Source organism: Cyrtonyx montezumae, unplaced genomic scaffold (genome assembly GCF_038088225.1).
Source record: "Cyrtonyx montezumae isolate F1298 unplaced genomic scaffold, pur_monq_1.0 scaffold_34, whole genome shotgun sequence".
NCBI classification, from domain to species: Eukaryota; Metazoa; Chordata; class Aves; order Galliformes; family Odontophoridae; genus Cyrtonyx; species Cyrtonyx montezumae.
In genome coordinates, this window is record NW_027072039.1 from 3,832,563 (window position 1) to 3,840,690 (window position 8,128).

The following is an 8,128-nucleotide window of genomic DNA, read 5'->3' on the forward strand; positions in this document are numbered from 1 at the left end:
TCAGGTAGCTCCAGCAGACTCTGCAGCATTTTGTGCCTTTTGTGTGTGTTAGTAAGAGATCTTGCTCAAGGCATTCCAATAGCGTAGCTATTTCTATGGTGGAGGTAACGTGCAGAGAATGACATCTGTGCAGGGGATGGAGGATGCTTACTTATTTCCCCAACACAGCAACAGTAACAGGTCTGCAACAGCGTGCAGGCACTGCAGCCCCAACCTCAGCTCAGACTGCACTGTTGGCAGTGTCCAGCTGTGTGTTGGTGCTGCTCCTCTTGCCCACGAGACCTTCAAGAGCAAAGGCAGCTGGTAGCTGCTAGAAAGTGACTTAGTCCTTTGCAACATCAGATGCTGCAGATGTGTGAACATGCCCAGAGGACCCACCTAACCTCACCGGCCATTTTTCATGGTGGAGGGACAGCCCCAAAACCTGCTCACTCCCTGGGGTGCCTAGATTTGGGGAACAGAAACGTGGGAAGTGCATTAGTAAAGGCACTGGTTAGAAAGCAGCAATTCCAGAGAAAAAATAAATAAATAAAAATATGGTTAATTAGCAACAGCACTGCTGGTGAATGTCAATAAAGCCATTCAAACAAAGACACTGAGTGAGCACACATCCTCTGCCTTCTGGATCACTCCATCAGCCAGACAGCACAAAGGGGTGCAGAACACAAGGCTGCAAACTCAGTACTGCATATGTTCCTCCTCTCATTTGCCCAGGAATAAGCAAGGACAGTGAGGAATGCAGCCCCAAAGCATGCAATAGAAGGAGTGCAGCTTCTATGAAATAGGGCACGCAATCTCCTTCCCTTCATGTGAGCAGATTCAAAGCCAAAATCTCAGCATGCTTGTGTTCCTGCAGCATCTGGTACCCTGCAGAAAGAATACAGCTTTGGAACAACAGGGCTCCTGGCAAGCAGAACTGTAAACACTGGGCAGTAAGCAGGCAAGTGTGCAAATCATAGCCTTCTAAAATCTGTTTAAACAGCCACGTTTTATATTTAATAGAGTATAAGGGGAAGGATTATTAACAGTAAACTTTCTTTTGTTCCTTCCTAGCTACATGCAGAAACTTGCACACAAACATATCCTGCACATAATTAAAACTGCATGAGATACATCCATCTAAAAAGAAATAGTTAATATGAAAATCAATATATTTTGCTTCCAAGTGAGTATCTTGCACATAAAAACAATGCTTTGGGGGTTGATGCTGCTTAGCTGGCAGAGCCCAGAGCTCAGAGGAGAGAAGAGACAGCAGTGTGAAGGTGGACAGGCACTGGGCTTGATGCAGAGCACAGTGTCTCAAGACCCTCACCCCAGAAGGACAAGTCTGACCCAGTGTGCAGTGAGCCCACTCAGAACCTGTGCCCAGACAGATGCAGCAGAGTATGCCAAACTGATTTTCTTTCCACACCTGGCTACAGGAGTGAGCAGTCACAACCAAGGAGTACATCAGCAATCCACTTGCACTGATTCCTTCTCAGCCCTAGAGGAATACAATTTGGTTTTGGTTCAGAGGAATAGAAAGATTTTATTCCTCTTTTGTGCTGAAGCAAAACCATTTCATACCTGTAACCTGAATGCTCAGAGAGGGGCCCAAATGCCATTCTCTGGCTGCATGCACCTCTCTGCTTGTTACCATGGAGCTCAGACACAGGGACTGGGCAGCCCTGCACAGCACTCCTGAGATGGCTGTGCTGTTTGTCTGAAATCTGGGTGAAAGCTGATGGCAAACCGTGGGCAGACTGGCAGTGCCTAAGGCACCCTCAGTGCCAGTTCCCACCAACAGAAAGCAAAAGCTTTTCGAAATCTAACTCTGGTCAGACCCTCCAGCAGCGAACAGAAGCCAGAAACTGCAAGAGCCAGGATGGGTGCTCTTCTGCTTCTTCACATCTGTTGCTAAAACAAGGATTTGCACAGTCATTGACCTCTGTATCAGAAAACGCTGCTACTCCTGCAGCCAGCTGCACCTACAGTGCACTAATCAACATGGAAAAGGCAAGAGTCACTCAGATGCTTCAGATAGCTGCTTGTCCAGTTCAGCAGACGTTGGGCACAAAGGTTAAAGAAGCATGACTGGGAGAGCAGCCCTGCACTGGCTCTGTGCAAATGAAAACTGCAGAGTTTTAGAGGAAGCCAATAAGATAACTTGGTTCTATAACAGATTTGCCATCCAGAGGACTCAAATACATTTATTACAAATGACTTTTTTGTTTTGTCTTGTGTTTGTCCTTTTTTTCTTTTTTACATGAGAGACCTGAAACGTCATGCATTATATGCTGCCCTACCCACCTCCCCTTCCACAGGGTGTTGATTCATAGCCAGGTTGGAGAAATGATCTGAAGTGGATCTTATCCATGGACCTTCCAACCCCAGCTGCTCTTTAAGCCTGATGCTGACATCCAACCCCTGGCAGCAGTGTGCACATCCACTCTTGGATGGACAAGGGAGCAGGAGCACGCTTTGCTGCAGAGGTGCATGCAGCAGGCTGTTTGGTGCTGCTTGCAGCAGCAGGGTTGTCTTTCACTAAGGAATCTGATTCTCAGGGGTATACAGAGGGTCCTCGAGGCAGCACAGACCTTCTCTGCCAGGAAGTAGAACTGTGAAGCTTTCCTGAACTGGTGATTCATTGCCCATGGGCTTTTGATTATCTGTGGCATGCTTCTGAAGAACATGTAGAGTCACCATCCTTCAGACTATTCAGGAAAAGAAGTGTAAGGATCCATTAACTGAGTAAACAGAAGACAAAAAAAAAAAAGATGAAATTGATGAAGTCTGATCAAACCCAATGAGCAGCAATCAACTTTTGTTACCTAAAAAAGCACTGCTTCAAATAAATATGGAAAAAGTGCCCAGAAACCTGACCCAAAAACGATAGGCAGTGAGGACCAATGTCTGGCACAACAGTACCACTTTTCAAACCAACATACTTCTGGACAAAAGCTAAAAACAAAGGCTTGTCTTCTTTTATTCCTCTCTATTGTTGTCTTGGCAGAAACATCAGCTATGTCAGACTCCACACACTGTGGTACGACGGAGATAGCATTCACCAGAGAGGGATTGAGCATGTCCTTCAGTGCCCTCTGACACTCACCCAGCTAACAGTTCCTTTTCCTAGATGAAACTCATTAATCCACTGATTACAGAGACACAATGGGAACAAAGCTGTCAGAGTTGCAAGAGAACACCAGAAAAGGCTGCAGCACAAAGCAGGTGAAAGCAGGAAAGCTTCGCTGCAGAGCAATGTGATAACAGCACTTCAGTTCCTTCAGACACCTCGAGACCTCCAGTGGGCCAAAGATAAGGAAGGAAATGCATCCAGACTATTTGTGATGACACCATTATCCTTCCAGGGAGCAAGAAGCTCTAAGCAATTCACAGCCACAATGCTAAGGGGAGGGAGTAGAAGCAGCAGCGAGGCTGCGGGTGTTATGCTGACACCGCTGTTTTTAGAGATGAAAACTACAGGGTCCTGGAGGTGAAAGGATTAGCAAAAAAGCCTCTTTCAGTCTGTAAGATAGGTTCCTTCAGGATGTAATCTGAGTTTATATTTCAGGAAACACCAGGAAATTCTTCTACAGCAGTGTACAATGGTTTAACTTTGTGGAAGAGCAAATTGGACTCTGTGGTTCTGCCAACCAGCTTTCAGCATCCACACCATGGTTACCTGAAGGACAGTTCCTCCAGCAGAAGCTGCAAGCACTTCAAACAACAGAGTGGACACATGGACTCGAGGTACAGCTCTGCCATGCAGCACTAAGTCTGCTTAAGGCAGCTGTCATCTCACATGTGAGCAGAACCTACCTTCATTTAAGAGGTTTTTTTTGCTATTTTTGCACATTAATAGCAAATGAGCCTAGTGCTCAACAGCAACAAACTGCCTGAGGCAGAAATGCAGCAGCTTCCCTGCTAACCTCAGAACAGAGGGGTGGAAATGCCAGATTTCACCTCTGGCACTCATTTCAGTGATGACTTTAAGTGAAATGAAGTCATCTCTCTGGCCACCACCTATTGCATTCAAAAGCAAAGCTGTGCAGTTGCATTCTGGCTGTCCAAGGCCCATCCTTAGAAATAGAGCAGTGCCTGCTCACTGTTATCAGGGCTAGCACACTGCTGATGTGCTGTGATGAGATCATTGTTTGTGTCAAGCTGCATGCAGACAAGACACTTTATATTCAGATGCAGTCATTCTTTACCACGTGCTACACAACTCTGCATAAATGTCATGACTGTGGGAAGAAGCCAGAAATAATGCCAGTGTTTTAAGACTGCCCATGAAAATAATAATAAAAAAAGTGTTCTGGTTCATACAACCAGGATTAGAAAGATTGCACTCACAGGACAACCCTCTAATATCTGCCCCCTGCCTTCTTCAGCCACATGGGATCCCCTGCCACCCAGCAAGTCAGGTTAGAACAGAGTCCCATCCAACCTGGCCTTGAACACCTCCAGGGATGGAGTACCCATATTTCCAGGCAGCCTTTACCAGGGCCTCACTGCCCTCTGAGCGAAGAACTTCTGACATCTCACCTAAACTGCTCTTCTTTTATTTTAAAACTATCCCCCTTGTCCTATCCAAAACTCAGAGACAAGAGCTGGCAGCTCTCCTGTCCGGCTGCTGAGCTGCAGAGTGAGCAGCAGCCCTGCCAGCTCCAGGCCTCCAGCCATATGACACAGCTGTAAGGCAGGTCTTGCTGGAAGCCTTGTGTAATTCAAGGGGAACTGGCTTAGTTGAGATGCCTTGAACGTTTTGGAGGCTTCAGCTTCTAAACAAGAAACTTGAAACACATTCCGACATCTCACTTCTGTGATACTGTTTCTCATAACCCAGCATGTTGGGAAACCACCCAGATCTGCCTGTGAACTGCCACTCAAGATCATTAGATGAACCTAGGGAGAAAACTGCAATGAACTTTATAGTGCTTTTTCTCCTTCTCCCATGTTTGTGTGCTTTCTACAAACATCTTCAGAGATAACACAGTTTTCTCAGGAGGGGAGAGCACTAGCCAGCAAAACTGAACAGAAAGGAGGCAGGAGGCAAACCGTGTGCCTTGCCTTGCTCAGAGTCTGGGGCACTGCCAGCAAAGGAAGTCTGGATTCTGCCTCAGCAGAGTCACAGAGCTCACCCAAAGGAAAGAAGAACGAGACATTGGTTAAAACCAGGAGTGAAAAGTCCAGAAAAAGGACAGTATTGTGCTCGAACCAGTTTTAGAAACCAAACTGAACGGGATACAAGGCTCAGTGCTCAGGATTACTCAATTTTAATCCACTGACTTTTTAGTTAAAACATTTAACCTGTCTCCCCTGCCCACAGAATCATCCTTTGTTTGTTTTAGCAGCTTCAAGGCTTCTGGAGAGATGCTTTTTGTTTTAAAACAATGTTCTTTACCTTAAATATAAATTTACAAGTACATATATCCAAAAAATATATATTTTTTCTTAAAAGAAACCACAAAAAGCCTTCATAGTTTCTATTTTCTCATTTCCACAGGGTTACTACATCACTGCTAGATGTTACTGCATTTTACATGGGAACTGTATGGGTCTGCTGCTGCCTCAGTGCCTCCAGCCACATTCTGGGACAAGAGAAAGGAAGCAGACATTGCTTTCAGGAGCAAGTTACCGCTGAATGTGAACAAAAACATTTCCAGGCAACAGGCAAGCCTTATAAGAGGAAAATCTACTCATGGTACAAAGAGGCAGGGGGAAGGGAAGACTCGCAGAGCTTGAGACCCATTGAGCACACTGCAGTCCTGTCAGCAGACCCAAGTTAAACAGCCCCAGAGGATGTAAAACCCAAGTCAAGAACAATAACTCTCTTCATGTCAAAGCCTGGTGATGAGATTTCTTCTGACAGCTCCTGTTTCATGCTTCCAGTGAGCTCACTGGCTTCCTGCACTGCCGCACGAGCAGAAGCCTGACCTCTCCCATTCACCCGCAAGTTGGCTGCATGCAAAGTGGCATCAATTCCAGCTGGCACATGGGCTTGGCTAAAGCCCATTCTTCCTGTCAGCAACAGGGGAGAGCTGGGACTGCAGGCGGAGGGAAGGCACAGAAATAAGCAGCAACCCGTGAACTTCTGCATCAGGCTGCCTAGTTTGTACTCAGAGCTATGAGCAGAACGACAAATGCTTCTCCCCAGAAGCACCAGTAAGTAGCAGCCCACTCTGGATGCCATGAGAACTTAAGAAAGCAAGCATTACAAAAGCCATGCTGAGGAAGACGAGAAATATTATCTTTCCCACCCTCTGTCTCTCAGTTTACAAGAATAAGTAGGTTTTAACTTCAGCAAGAAGACCAGCATCACAAACATCTTTTCCCCTGAACAGCCTACAATTAGACAACTACTTTCTGTATAAAGTCTGCAGGGTTTCAGCACAGCTACAAAAACACAGGAACCTCTCGTCTGCTTTTGGAAAGGAAACACACTGGAAGCAACCTTGTGAGAGGTTACAGCTGAACAGCAACTAATCCACACGATTCCCAAGATGGACTGGTTTGGATTTGAAGGCAGGTGGGATTTCTAAGAGCAAGCTGCCAAGAACAGCTAGGCAAACATTTGTAGCAAAGATTTGCAATACAACCACAACAGTAACTTCCCATGTGAAGCAAATAACCAGAATTGTGACACGACGGGACTGTGGCTGGCAGCCTGCAGTCCTGCCCCTGCCTCACTCTGAGAAGCACACAGTGAAAGCAGAATACGGGAAACTGAACTCAAGGACTTACCACTTTCTTCTCAGTTCCCTTGTGCAGATGGCTGGTAAGGCAAACATTTGTGCTGTGTACAAGAGCCCACCTTAAGAGTGCTCATGACCTCCAGGATATGCAAAAAAAATCAGGGGAGTTAGGATTGTCTTTTTGTTAGTTCCACATCCCAGTTTGTGGATCTGAGTTACAGCAGTTATACATGACACTCAAATCATACACACCTCCCTACAAAGCCAATACAGCAAGAGTAGAAATGACTTTCCTGGGGGAAGTAGTTCATCTGCCCAAACATGCAACAACATTTACTGTTGTTAAGGAGTTTTGTAATTGAGCTTAGTTTTTAATCAAGTGCTCAGAAAACAACCTTAAGCTCACACATTTACTCTGAATATACAGTTTGTCACGAGTTCCCATAAGTGTCTATAAAAACTCAGGCTTAGAGATTCTGAGATCCAAAAGATGGATTAAGTGTGAAACTGCTGTTCTGTACACTGCTATCCTCTTTTCTAAGTGCCCTCTTTTTTTGGCCAAGCCTACAGAGTATTTATTTAAGCTCAAGTCACTCTGCACCACTGTAAGTTTACTGCCATATAATGCTTCATGTGTCTTGAGGGACCAGACTAACCCAAGAATGCCTGAAGCTCAGGCATATCTGAAAACACAGGATAAGAAAATCATTGTGTGAGGACTAAGAGGCCTTTATGATGAATAAAAAAAACCTTTCAGAAGTAGCATATGGAAGCTAGAAGCAGGCATCAACTGTTCCAGCTCAGAAGACAGGAAATGGTATCACAAGACAGAAGTGGCAATGGAGGGATTAAGTGGAAAACATTTCATCTGAAAGCATGGAGTACACTCAAAACATTATTTAATGGGGGGGGGGGGAAATAAAGATTAAAGGGACTCAGAAACAGGATTTAAGTGCTGTGACCTCTGGCTGCAGCTGAAATGAGCACAAAATACATTCAGAAATACTTGTTTCTATAAGCAGTTTTCAAGTGGTGGCTTTTTAAACCATTCTATCCAACTCCAGCAGCTCTGCTATGCGCACAGTCTCTTGCCAAGATTTGCATAAAAATTTCTGTTGGAGAAAGTATCAAGGAAGAGATAAGAGGAAGAAAAGCCAGACGACAGAGCAAGAACACCTTTCTGAGCAGTAATACCTCAAACCAAAGTAAAAACACTGCTCAAACTCTATGCATTTTAGAGCACAGACCTTAATTCTAGGCTGATGGCTTCCAACAGACATGAATCTGTTGAGCATGAGTCTTTCAAGTTAGTTTTTCAGAATAAAGAGAACTCAAAAGGCATAGGCACACATGAGTTAATCCACAACACAGTACAGAAATTAAAAAAAGCTAAAGGCATCGCGTTCATTCAGTACGGCACAGATGATTCAGAAATCAAGCTGCCATGAACA